Consider the following 11960-nt stretch of genomic DNA (forward strand, 5'->3'; position numbering starts at 1 on the left):
CCATTCGCCTTCTGAAAGATTTTGTACTGGATTGTGTAAGATTCCAAGAGACGGTTCTAAAGTTTCTTGAAGTGAATAAATCCTCTCAATCATATCTAGGGTAATGTTCCATCTGGTCACTACGTCCATTTTAAGCTTTAATGGTTTTTGATTAGGCCTCAGTTGCTCCTGCATGGCAATTAGTTTTTTGGTAGCTATTGGACTCTTGAGGAAATGTTCCTCAATAGCTTTTATTTTTTTTATCAGCTCCCCGAGTCCACATTCCTGGAGTCCTGCACGCACGACTAAATTAAGAGTATGAGCAAAACCCGGTAAATGCTCATAATTTGTGAATCGTATAGCAGCCTTCATGTTCGCTGCGTTATCTGTAATGCAGACAATTATTTTATTATGTATGTCCCAATAGCAGAGCAACTTATGCAACTCATTTTTGATGTATTCGGCCGTATGTCGCTCATGGCATTCAAAACATCCTAGTAATGTAGACTTGATGTCCCAAATTAATAAATAATGGACTGTTACAGCTTGGTAAGAAGTTGTTGCTCTTGAAGTCCAGCCATCGGTGGTCATCGATACATATTTAGCATTCTCCAAATCTACTTTTAATTTTTTTTGGACTTCGGAGTAGTGAGAATCCAACAAAGTATTGCTTTATATATATCTTGAATGTATTTTATAAATTGGTTCTAAGTAATTAATACGATCCTTAAAACCAGCGTCTTCAACTACAGAAAAAGGCTGAATGTCTTTAACTATCATTTTAAAAATTAAATCATTAATTTTTTTTTCTCTTACACACCTATTGGACGTTTAATAAAGGCATTTAAATTAGTCTGCTTCGAATTGGTTTCATTTGTTTTAATCACAAGATTAGTTTCAGGATTAGACCCTGCGCTTGTTGAAGTTGGTGGTATAGGACCTTCCAGGGCTAGCGCATTTGACTCGGAGCACAGAATGATGGTTTCATATGTTGGTCTGTGTTTCTTCATGAGATGCTTTTTCAAATTTGTAGTCGATCCACCTTTAACGGAATACAACGTCTTTAGCCTCCGTGAAAAAACCCCATAGTTTACTCCTTTTCTTATCTATTGTACCAGTAAAATTATGCTCTAAAATAATAACAATAATAAGTGTAAACAATTTATAAACAATATTTTCTTACCTTATTCCAATTTCAAACTTTGTCTACGTTCACAAAACTTGAAGCATCAAAAGCACTGAAAAACTTTTACGGACGATTAACTTCCAAATCTTAATATAGGTACTATAATAACAAACAAACATCAGTCTTTGTAACGAATGTTTTCAAATTCACCGAATGAGCGCGCGCTATACGTGCATGCGCAAACAAACGTACTGCTGAAAACAGTGAAGACCGCACGGAATTGCGTTTACGGGCTTCACTGTTTTCAGCATACATCAGCAAACGTTTTTATGCACGTATAAACTTATTACCTACGTGAACTGAACTCATACTACAAAAAATGCGAGTAGCGGAATATATTCGTGAGTAAAGTTTCGTTATTCGGTACTAGAGAGCGCGCCCATTACTCAGTACCGAATACATACAGTTTGCTTCAGCTCTAATAGAACGGAATGTTCTTTTTTTTGCTTGCAATTATGATACACTATCGTCACACACCATCCTTTTCTAATTAGTATTATGAAAAGAGATAAGAAGTGACGCCAAAATTATTTACCCATACAAATGTACGAGCAAATCAACTTTTAATACATAAAAAAATTTGTTTGCAACAGCTGATCAGCTATTGAAACGCATAAAAACTTCCCATATACACATAAATGTTAAAACGTGTAAACGAATAGTGTGAAAACGAAATGAGAAACAGTGCAGCTATAGACCCGATTTACACGAGGAGACATCTGGAAGGGAAACATTTTGTTCGGGGGCGAAGGACGGTCGGGGAAGAGAGAAGGGATTTTGTCTCCCGTACTCGGCGACACGCTTTGCTCTTCTTATTCGTATTTCCAATCTTTCCAATTTTTGACAGTTGCTTCATTCTTTTTTTTCTTTTGTGGGAGAAGGTTCTGAGTTATGTGTTGGTTTTCAAGCAAACGGAAGATAACAAAGATGACAAACATCCGAACACTGCTTGGGAAATGCACGATTATTTTTGCTAGTAAAGTAGGTATAATTTAAAATATATTATGGGGCATGTTTATGTTGAATTCTAATTTTCCTCGCATTTCTAGTTACTCAAGTTAATTTTAAGTTAATTATTTACATATGAAGTATTTTTAATTTAATTTTTTTATTCAAGTTTAAGAATTTATAAATATATTTCAATAAAAAAACAACAAATTATTTATTATTTAACCAGTTTGCATTTTTCATTCATATATTTAAGAAACTGTTGTCGAACGCTCTCTGCTTTACATGTAAGCGCGTGCTAGAATACATCCGAACCAGACGATGCTAAAGTGTTAAATGTCAAAATGTCGCGAAAACATTTTTGCCCGTGTGAACGCGAATGAAACTTCAAAAGAGAATTTCCAGTGTCTCCCTTCCAGATGTCTCCTCGTGTAAATCGGGTCATAGTAAATACCCATGATTCAATTATAGAAGGTTAGGTAAGTAGTGACAAGGGCGCTTTGACACTCCCTTATTTTAGGGCTGCATTTACGAAGGATGGGAAAAAGGGAAAAATGTCTTCCCCTTCTTGCCTAAAGGTAGTATAAAAGTACGTAAAGTAACTAATTAGTCATGTACTAAGAGAAAAACAAGTATATTGGTTATTTAATCTACATTAAAACAAAACGACAGAAAAATTATAGTTTTTTCTTTAAACAAATGTAATATTTATTTAGAATATTTTCGATGTTTATCTAACACAAGAGCACGCGGAACTATGGGATGTTACTTATGTATGTGTTTTTTTTTTTCTGCCGTTCGGAGTCGGCTTGAAACTGTAGGTCCCTCCATTTGTGGAATAACATCAAGACGCACACCACAAATAGGAGGAAGAGCTCGGCCAAACACCCAAAAAGGGTGTACGCGCCAATTACATATATATATATATATGTTATATATATACAATATATATATATATATACATCCGAACCAGATATATATGTATGTATTAGGGACGCAAAGTATATTAAGGTACACAAATTTTAAACTATAAACTAGTAAATTTGTAATTTTTATTGCAAACTATTTTAACTCTTCTAATTTCAATTTTTTCTTATATTTAGAAATGATCGACTGAACTTCTGCTTTCGCAATGTCTTTACGGTAACATACTACATGTACCTACATGTATTGTTATGCACGAAATAAGAAAAAAAATTAAACTTTCTGTTTCATCTCATTCCTGTCGATTAAGTATATTTTGACCTTTGGTGTATTAAAAGACTTGTACTATTGTAGTAAATTAAACATATTAAATTCCTTTATTATGACTATTTTTTGTTCTCTTGCACAAAATATACTCAAATCTATTGCATGATTATATATGTATATATATATATATATGTATATATTTATGTTACCGTAAAGACATTGCGAAAGCAGAAGTTCAGTCGATCATTTCTAAACATAAGAAAAAAATTTAAATTAGAAGTTAAAATAGTTTCAGTCGATCATTTCTAAATATAAGAAAAAAATTGAAATTAGAAGTTAAAATAGTTTGCAATAAAAATTACAAATTTACTAGTTTATAGTTTAAAATTTGTGTACTTTAATATACTTTGCGTCCCTAATATTAATAGGAAAATGTATTAATATAGACTAAAACTAATACATCGAAAAATTTTAGATATTGGTAATATAATCCACTTTTAGTAATTGTGATGGTTTGTAAATTTACGTATATCAATACCACGTGTCTCAGTAATGAATCGGAGAGGAAATATGAGGAATGTGGGTGCACTTGCTCGTATAGGTGTTGGAACACTGCACTTACTTCAGGCAGAAATCAAAAACCTGTCAACCAAAAACTTAAAAATAACTCACAAATATATCATTACAACTTATCTGTAATTGTAGACTTAAAGCGCGAGGACTTGCTCGTGTAGGTGTTGCGCATACATCTACGTACAGCATATTGATCTAGATGGGGTAAGGTATCGACGTGGACAGCCAGTTCGGAAGTCAAATTGATTTCAGAGGTAGCAGTACTAGGCACATAATGACCGTCATATGTTAAACAGGTATTTGCACCATCATACACAACATGCTCCATGTCTCCTATGAAATTGTCCGTAGCACCACATGAGACAATGGTAGAAATACGTGCTTTCGTTTCTAAAAACCACAATAGTTGGGCCACCTAGCTCTTCAACACACACCTTCCGCAGCAATTGCTCGTCTGTGAAGTCCTACAAATAAAAACTTTTTATTTATTACAATTTATTAGCAAATATTCTAAAAGAACTTACTAACTGTAGTTTATGTATTGTATGTAAGGTGGTCTCTATTATATTTGCAAAAACGCTGCTATAAAAACCTATGAATGAAAAAGTTTAATAAGAATTTTTACAAATGTCTGATCTGGACTTACGTGTATGAAAATTCACAAACCGGGGGTTTTCTGCAGCAGAAAGCCGACTCCAAATAATCGACTATCACCATATGTAAGACATAATCGACCTAAATAGTGAAAAACGACATTAATTTACAAAATAATTAGCTTTTATTATTATATTTACTTGAATGTTTACAAACAGATAAAAGATTTTCAACGAATAATAACAAAGCAAAGCGTCAAAGTGGAAACGGTGTTGCCGACCAAATAATTTGCACCAAAAGTTTAGTTTTCACTACAATTCAAAAATTTTTTTGTGAAATAGGTACTTTTTTTTGTAAAGAAGCAACACGTTTTCAAATAAGGGAACCGATATGTCAAGAGGGAGCGAGAAAGCTGTTTACTTACCTAACCTTCTATAATTGAATCATGGTAAATACCTATGTATATAGCAGAGAACGTTAAATATACAGAATTCTCACGAGCTACGAATAGTGAATTGTCAAAAATGAAGTCTAACCGCCGCCGGGGTGTGGTGAAACTTTTAACAGAGATGTTTTACAGCGATTTCTCCTTTAGCATATTGGCCCTGCACAGTTTTTGGCCTCTGTAGGAAATCAAATTGACGAATAGCCGACGGCATTTTGCAAAGTATTTGCTTGTGCATTTTTATGTTCCCTTGATAAACGAAAATTTATTCAATTTGTATTTTCAGACAAAGGTGATGAAGAAAAAATGATTGAATATTTATTATATGCGCCAACATTTCAAATCAAAGTAACTTTAATATTTTGATTTAATTTAAAAAAATACATTATAAAACGACCTCTCACATTTTGGTATGTGGGTTTTAGTAAACTTAAAACTAAACAAATTTGATGAAAATTTTTACTAATTTTTTGAATCGAAATTAATTCATAGCATACAAGTGTTTTGGTATATCGGCATATGTATTTACATTTGAATATGCATTTAATTTTTCCTTTGGCAAACCAAATTTTTTTCAATTTACATTTTATTACAGGGAATAATAATATACATACATTTGTATGTATGCATTTTCTAGATAGTATAAAACTTTAAAATAAATAAAGGAAAACTTCAAAGAAACGTATTTGCATATATGGGACAACTAAGTTCAATTGCATCTTTATTAAATATAGTGTTGCACGCATATGTGTGCACTGAAGCAACATGACCTACCTCACGAGCATCGCCTTATAGGTATTTCATGTAAATAACCTAATGATCAAATTCCTGCCTCACAAATGCAAAACAAATTTCTTTTGAATATTCATGTACATAGGTATTTGTATGTGCGTATGTACACTTGGTGCCATATCCCTGCAAACAAATCAAAAAATTCTGTATACAAAACGCTTCATTACCAGGCACACAGGAAGATGGCATATGCAAATATAAATGTGTGAATTGAATTCAAGCAAAACAATGCTTATTAATATACACATATGCGTGTGCATACAACCGCACACACAGGGCACTCACTTTATTCCTCAAAGCTAAAATTCTATGCCTAGCGACTACAAGAACAAAATGCAGTCATAGACGCAGGCGTAGCGACCATCATTCTAGTTGCCATAGCGCTGAACAGTCGCGGCGGCGCCGAACAGCTTCAACTATTGTACTGTGCAACAAAAACTCATCATCAAAAAATTCATTGATAAATTCGAGCTCATAGTTCTAAGAGCAAGTACTTTCATTCATAAAACGAGCCGCCCATATGCCAATTTTCTCGACAATTCGAAAATAGTCAATATTGGAATATTTCGCGTAGAATTATTTGCCAATATTTGATAAATCTTGAATTTTTGTCAAGTCGAGTGCCCGCGGCATCGTACATATGTATGCATCAATATATGTACATATGTAAATATGTCTTTCTAAATGCTCGACAGCCGCAGCTGCTGTGCGTCAAGTGCGCGCATGAGCATACAGTAAGTTGCAGAAGAAAACAAGCAGCTTTAAAAAAAAGGTCTGATTCGAACATTTTAATGCTAAGAGAAAATTTGGAAACAATTATTTTATGTTAACTGATAGTAGGCAAATAGTTAATTAGTAGATTACTTTACGTATGTAATTGAATTGATAAAAACTGCACAAAACCTATGCATATATCTGCAAAGTTAGAAACTTACTCTGAAATCAGAGCATTTGTAGGTGCCTGTAAACATGTCAAGGTTACTGTACATACAATGCTGTGCCTATGAATGTGCGCTGGATTTCTTGAGAAGTTTTACCGTTTTAGTTTGAGCTGTGGCTGGTGAGCATACATACACACAGCATATACATATGCGCAAATGTATATAAATTCACAAATTTACATTTGCATATGCCATCTTCCTGTGCGCCTGGTAATGAAGCGTTTTCTATAGAGGATTTTGATTCAGTTGAAGGGAATTCAACAAAGTTTTACAGACACCAGACAGACAGACATAACATATGTATATAATTTTGGATGATTTGGAAAAATTCAAATATATAGGTCATATTAAAAAGCTACTTAACATTCTTTGCTTCTAATCACCAACAAATTCTTATCGACTGCTGCTAAATTTACATAATTCAGCCCATTACTGTTAACTTTTGGTGAAAAATGTGGCTGTGGTGTACCACGCGCGCAAAACGAGTACCCCTGAAAATTCCATACGTTCCTGTCATTGAGACCTCTCTATACACTAACGTTCTCTGTATATAGCTATATTTCTTATTACGTCTTCACACTATTCGTTTATACGCAGAGAACGTTAATGTATAGCAGAGAACGTTAATGTATAGAGAAGTCTCAATGACAGGAACGTATGGAATTTTCAGGGGTACTCGTTTTGCGCGCGTGGTACACCACAGCCACATTTTTCACCAAAAGTTAACAGTAATGGGCTGAATTATGTAAATTTAGCAGCAGTCGATAAGAATTTGTTGGTGATTAGAAGCAAAGAATGTTAAGTAGCTTTTTAATATGACCTATATATTTGAATTTTTCCAAATCATCCAAAATTATATACATATGTTATGTCTGTCTGTCTGGTGTCTGTAAAACTTTGTTGAATTCCCTTCAACTGAATCAAAATCCTCTATAGAAAACGCTTCATTACCAGGCGCACAGGAAGATGGCATATGCAAATGTAAATTTGTGAATTTATATACATTTGCGCATATGTATATGCTGTGTGTATGTATGCTCACCAGCCACAGCTCAAACTAAAACGGTAAAACTTCTCAAGAAATCCAGCGCACATTCATAGGCACAGCATTGTATGTACAGTAACCTTGACATGTTTACAGGCACCTACAAATGCTCTGATTTCAGAGTAAGTTTCTAACTTTGCAGATATATGCATAGGTTTTGTGCACTTTTTATCAATTCAATTACATACGTAAAGTAATCTACTAATTAACTATTTGCCTACTATCTTCTTCTTCTTCTTCTTAATTGGCGCTATAACCGCTTACGCGATTTTGGCCGAGTTTAACAAAGCGCGCCAGTCGTTTCTTTCTCGTGCTAACCGGCGCCAGTTGGACACACCAAGTGAAGCCAAGTCCTTCTCCACCTGATCTTTCCAACGCAGAGGAGGCCGCCCCCTTCCTCTGCTACCACCAGCTGGTACCGCATCGAATACTTTCAAAGCCGGAGCGTTTGTATCCATTCGGACGACATGACCCAGCCAACGTAGCCGCTGGATCTTTATTCGCTGCGCTATGTCTATGTCGTCGTAAAGCTCATACAGCTCATCGTTCCATCGTCTGCGATATTCGCCGTTGCCAACGTGCAAAGGTCCAAAAATCTTACGCAGAATCTTTCTCTCGAACACTCCAAGCGTCGCTTCATCGGATGTTGTCATCGTCCAAGCTTCTGCGCCATACGTTAGGACGGTCATGATGAGAGTCTTGTAGAGTGTTAGTTTTGTTCGTCGAGAGAGGACTTTACTGCTCAGTTGCCTACTTAGTCCAAAGTAGCACTTGTTGGCAAGAGAGATTCTACGTTGGATTTCAAGGCTGACATTGTTATCGGTGTTAATGCTGGTTCCTAAATAGACGAAGTCTTTTACAACCTCAAAATTATAACTGTCAACAGTGACGTGAGTGCCGATACGCGAGTGCGCCGACTGTTTGTTTGAAGACAGGAGGTACTTCGTTTTGTCCTCGTTCACCACCAGACCCATTCGCTTTGCCTCTTTATCCGGTTTGGAGAAGGCAGAACTAACAGCGCGGTTGTTAAGGCCGATGATGTCAATATCATCGGCATACGCCAGCAATTGTACGCTCTTATAAAAAATTGTGCCTGAGCGATTAAGTTCTGCGGCTCGCACGATGCTCTCCAACATCAGGTTAAAGAAGTCACACGACAGGGAGTCACCCTGTCTGAAACCTCGTTTGGTATCAAACGGCTCGGAGAGGTCCTTTCCAATTCTGACAGCGCTGTTGGTGTTGAGCAACGTCATCTTACATAGCCGTATTAGTTTTGCGGGGATACCAAATTCAGACATCGCGGCATACAGGTAACTCCTTTCCGTACTGTCGAATGCAGCTTTGAAGTCGACGAAAAGATGGTGTGTGTCGATTCTCCTTTCATGGGTCTTTTCCAAGATTTGGCGTATTGAGAATATTTGGTCGATGGTAGACTTTCCAGGTCTGAAGCCACACTGATAAGGTCCAATCAGTTGGTTGACGGTGGGCTTCAGCCTTTCACACAATACGCTCGCTAGAACCTTATAGGCGATATTTAGAAGACTAATCCCGCGGTAATTGGCACAAATTGCAGGATCGACCTTCTTATGGATTGGGCAGAGCACACTTAAATTCCAATCGGCAGGCATGCTTTCATCCGACCATATTTTGCATAGGAGCTGATGCATGCACCTTACCAGCTCCTCGCAGCCATGTTTGAATAGCTCAGCCGGCAGTCCGTCGGCGCCCGCGGCTTTGTTGTTCTTTAGCCGCGTTATCGCTATTCTCACCTCGTCATGATCGGGTAGCGGAACGACAATTCCGTCGTCAACGATTGGGGTATCGGGATCTTCACTTTCTCGGTGACATGCGCAGCTGTCACTGTTTAATAGGTTCGAGAAGTGTTCCCTCCATAATTTAAGATTGCTCTGTACGTCGGTCACCAGTTCGCCGTCTTTGTTCTTACAGGACAACGCCCCGGTCTTAAAACCTTCTGTAAGCCGCCGAACTTTCTGGTAGAATTTTCGGGCGTTGTTCCTGTTGGCCAGCATCTCAAGCTCTTCGCACTCACGTATTTCGGCCTCTCGTTTCTTCTGTCGGATAATACGTCTCTCTTCCTTTTTCAGCTCTCTGTAGCGATCCCACATGGCTCGCGTTGCGCCCGATCGCAGCGTGGCTCTATAGGCGGCATCCTTTCTTTCTGCGGCAGCATGACATTCCTCGTCGTACCAATTGTTTTTTCGGGCTCGCCGGAATCCGATTTCTTCTTCGGCGGCGGTACGTAGAGAACGAGAAATGTTGCTCCATTGTTCGTGGATGCCGGTTTGTTGGGCAGTACTCTCTGAGAGCAGGAGTGAGAGTCGAGTGGCGAATCTTCTGGCTGTCTGTTGTGATTGCAGCTTTTCGAGGTCGAACATTCTTTGCGTAGGTAGATGCACGTTTTTTGCTGCACAGAGGCGCGTGCGCAGTTTGGCTGCAACAAGGTAGTGATCCGAGTCAATGTTGGGTCCTCGGATCGTACGTACATCTAATACACTAGAAGCGTGTCTTCCATCTATCACAACATGATCGATCTGGTTTCGCGTTTTTCGATCAGGGGACAGCCAGGTAGCTTGGTGTATCTTTTTATGCTGGAATCTGGTGCTGCAGACTACCATGTTTCGGGCCCCGGCGAAGTCGATCAGCCTCTGTCCGTTACCGGATGTTTCGTTGTGTAGGCTGAATTTTCCGACTGTGGGACCAAAAATTCCCTCCTTGCCCACCCTGGCGTTGAAGTCGCCAAGCACGATTTTTATGTCGTGGCGGGGGCAGCGCTCATAGGAACGTTCCAAGCGCTCATAGAAAGAATCTTTGGTCACATCGTCCTTCTCTTCCGTCGGGGCGTGGGCGCAAATTAGCGATATGTTAAAAAAACGGGCTTTGATGCGGATTGTTGCGAGACGTTCGTCCACCGGAGTGAACGACAGTACTTGGCGACGAAGTCTCTCTCCCACAACAAATCCGACACCGAATTTGCGCTCCTTTACATGGCAGCTGTAGTAGACGTCGCAAGGTCCTATGGTTTTCTTTCCTTGCCCCGTCCATCGCATCTCTTGGATGGCAGTGATGTCAGCCTTTACTCTCACGAGGACATCAACCAGCCGGGCAGAGGCACCCTCCCCATTAAGGGACCGGACATTCCAGGTGCATGCCCTCAAATCATAGTCCTTAGTTCGTTTGCAGGGGTCGTCATCAGTATAGGGGGGTCTCATCCGAGGCTTTGTTGCTGTTTTCATTGGGGGCGATTTTTAAGTGGCGGGTCCCAAACCCAACGCACAACCAGCTATGCTGGAATGTTTCGCCTTCTCACTTTAGCTCACTCCCGAACGGGTGTTCGGAAGCTACCCAGAGGATACGTGGGCTAATCCCGGCCGTTGTGAGCTGCTTGAACCATATGTAGAAGAATCGTCCTGGCCACTCCCAAGTGAATGGCGATCAGTAACTTTCCCCACTTGCGTGGACTTCTACACATGGAGCCATCCTCTGATTTGCCTACTATCAGTTAACATAAAATAATTGTTTCCAAATTTTCTCTTAGCATTAAAATGTTCGAATCAGACCTTTTTTTTAAGCTGCTTGTTTTCTTCTGCAACTTACTGTATGCTCATGCGCGCACTTGACGCACAGCAGCTGCGGCTGTCGAGCATTTAGAAAGACATATTTACATATGTACATATATTGATGCATACATATGTACGATGCCGCGGGCACTCGACTTGACAAAAATTCAAGATTTATCAAATATTGGCAAATAATTCTACGCGAAATATTCCAATATTGACTATTTTCGAATTGTCGAGAAAATTGGCATATGGGCGGCTCGTTTTATGAATGAAAGTACTTGCTCTTAGAACTATGAGCTCGAATTTATCAATGAATTTTTTGATGATGAGTTTTTGTTGCACAGTACAATAGTTGAAGCTGTTCGGCGCCGCCGCGACTGTTCAGCGCTATGGCAACTAGAATGATGGTCGCTACGCCTGCGTCTATGACTGCATTTTGTTCTTGTAGTCGCTAGGCATAGAATTTTAGCTTTGAGGAATAAAGTGAGTGCCCTGTGTGTGCGGTTGTATGCACACGCATATGTGTATATTAATAAGCATTGTTTTGCTTGAATTCAATTCACACATTTATATTTGCATATGCCATCTTCCTGTGTGCCTGGTAATGAAGCGTTTTGTATACAGAATTTTTTGATTTGTTTGCAGGGATATGGCACCAAGTGTACATACGCACATACAAATACCT

General features: G+C 38.5%; 1 long non-coding RNA gene across 1 annotated transcript; it reads right to left on the bottom strand.

The window, feature by feature from the left end:
• Positions 1–3607: 3607 nt before the first annotated feature.
• LOC128869323 (uncharacterized) lies at positions 3608–4829 on the bottom strand. Its single transcript, XR_008455263.1, has 5 exons — positions 4672–4829; positions 4524–4612; positions 4402–4469; positions 3994–4341; positions 3608–3946 (listed from the first exon to the last, which is right to left on the bottom strand). It is a non-coding gene; the product is annotated as an uncharacterized LOC128869323 (long non-coding RNA).
• Between the last annotated feature and the right edge of the window lie 7131 nt (positions 4830–11960).

Source organism: Anastrepha ludens, chromosome X, assembly GCF_028408465.1.
Source record: "Anastrepha ludens isolate Willacy chromosome X, idAnaLude1.1, whole genome shotgun sequence".
Lineage (NCBI taxonomy): Eukaryota > Metazoa > Arthropoda > Insecta > Diptera > Tephritidae > Anastrepha > Anastrepha ludens.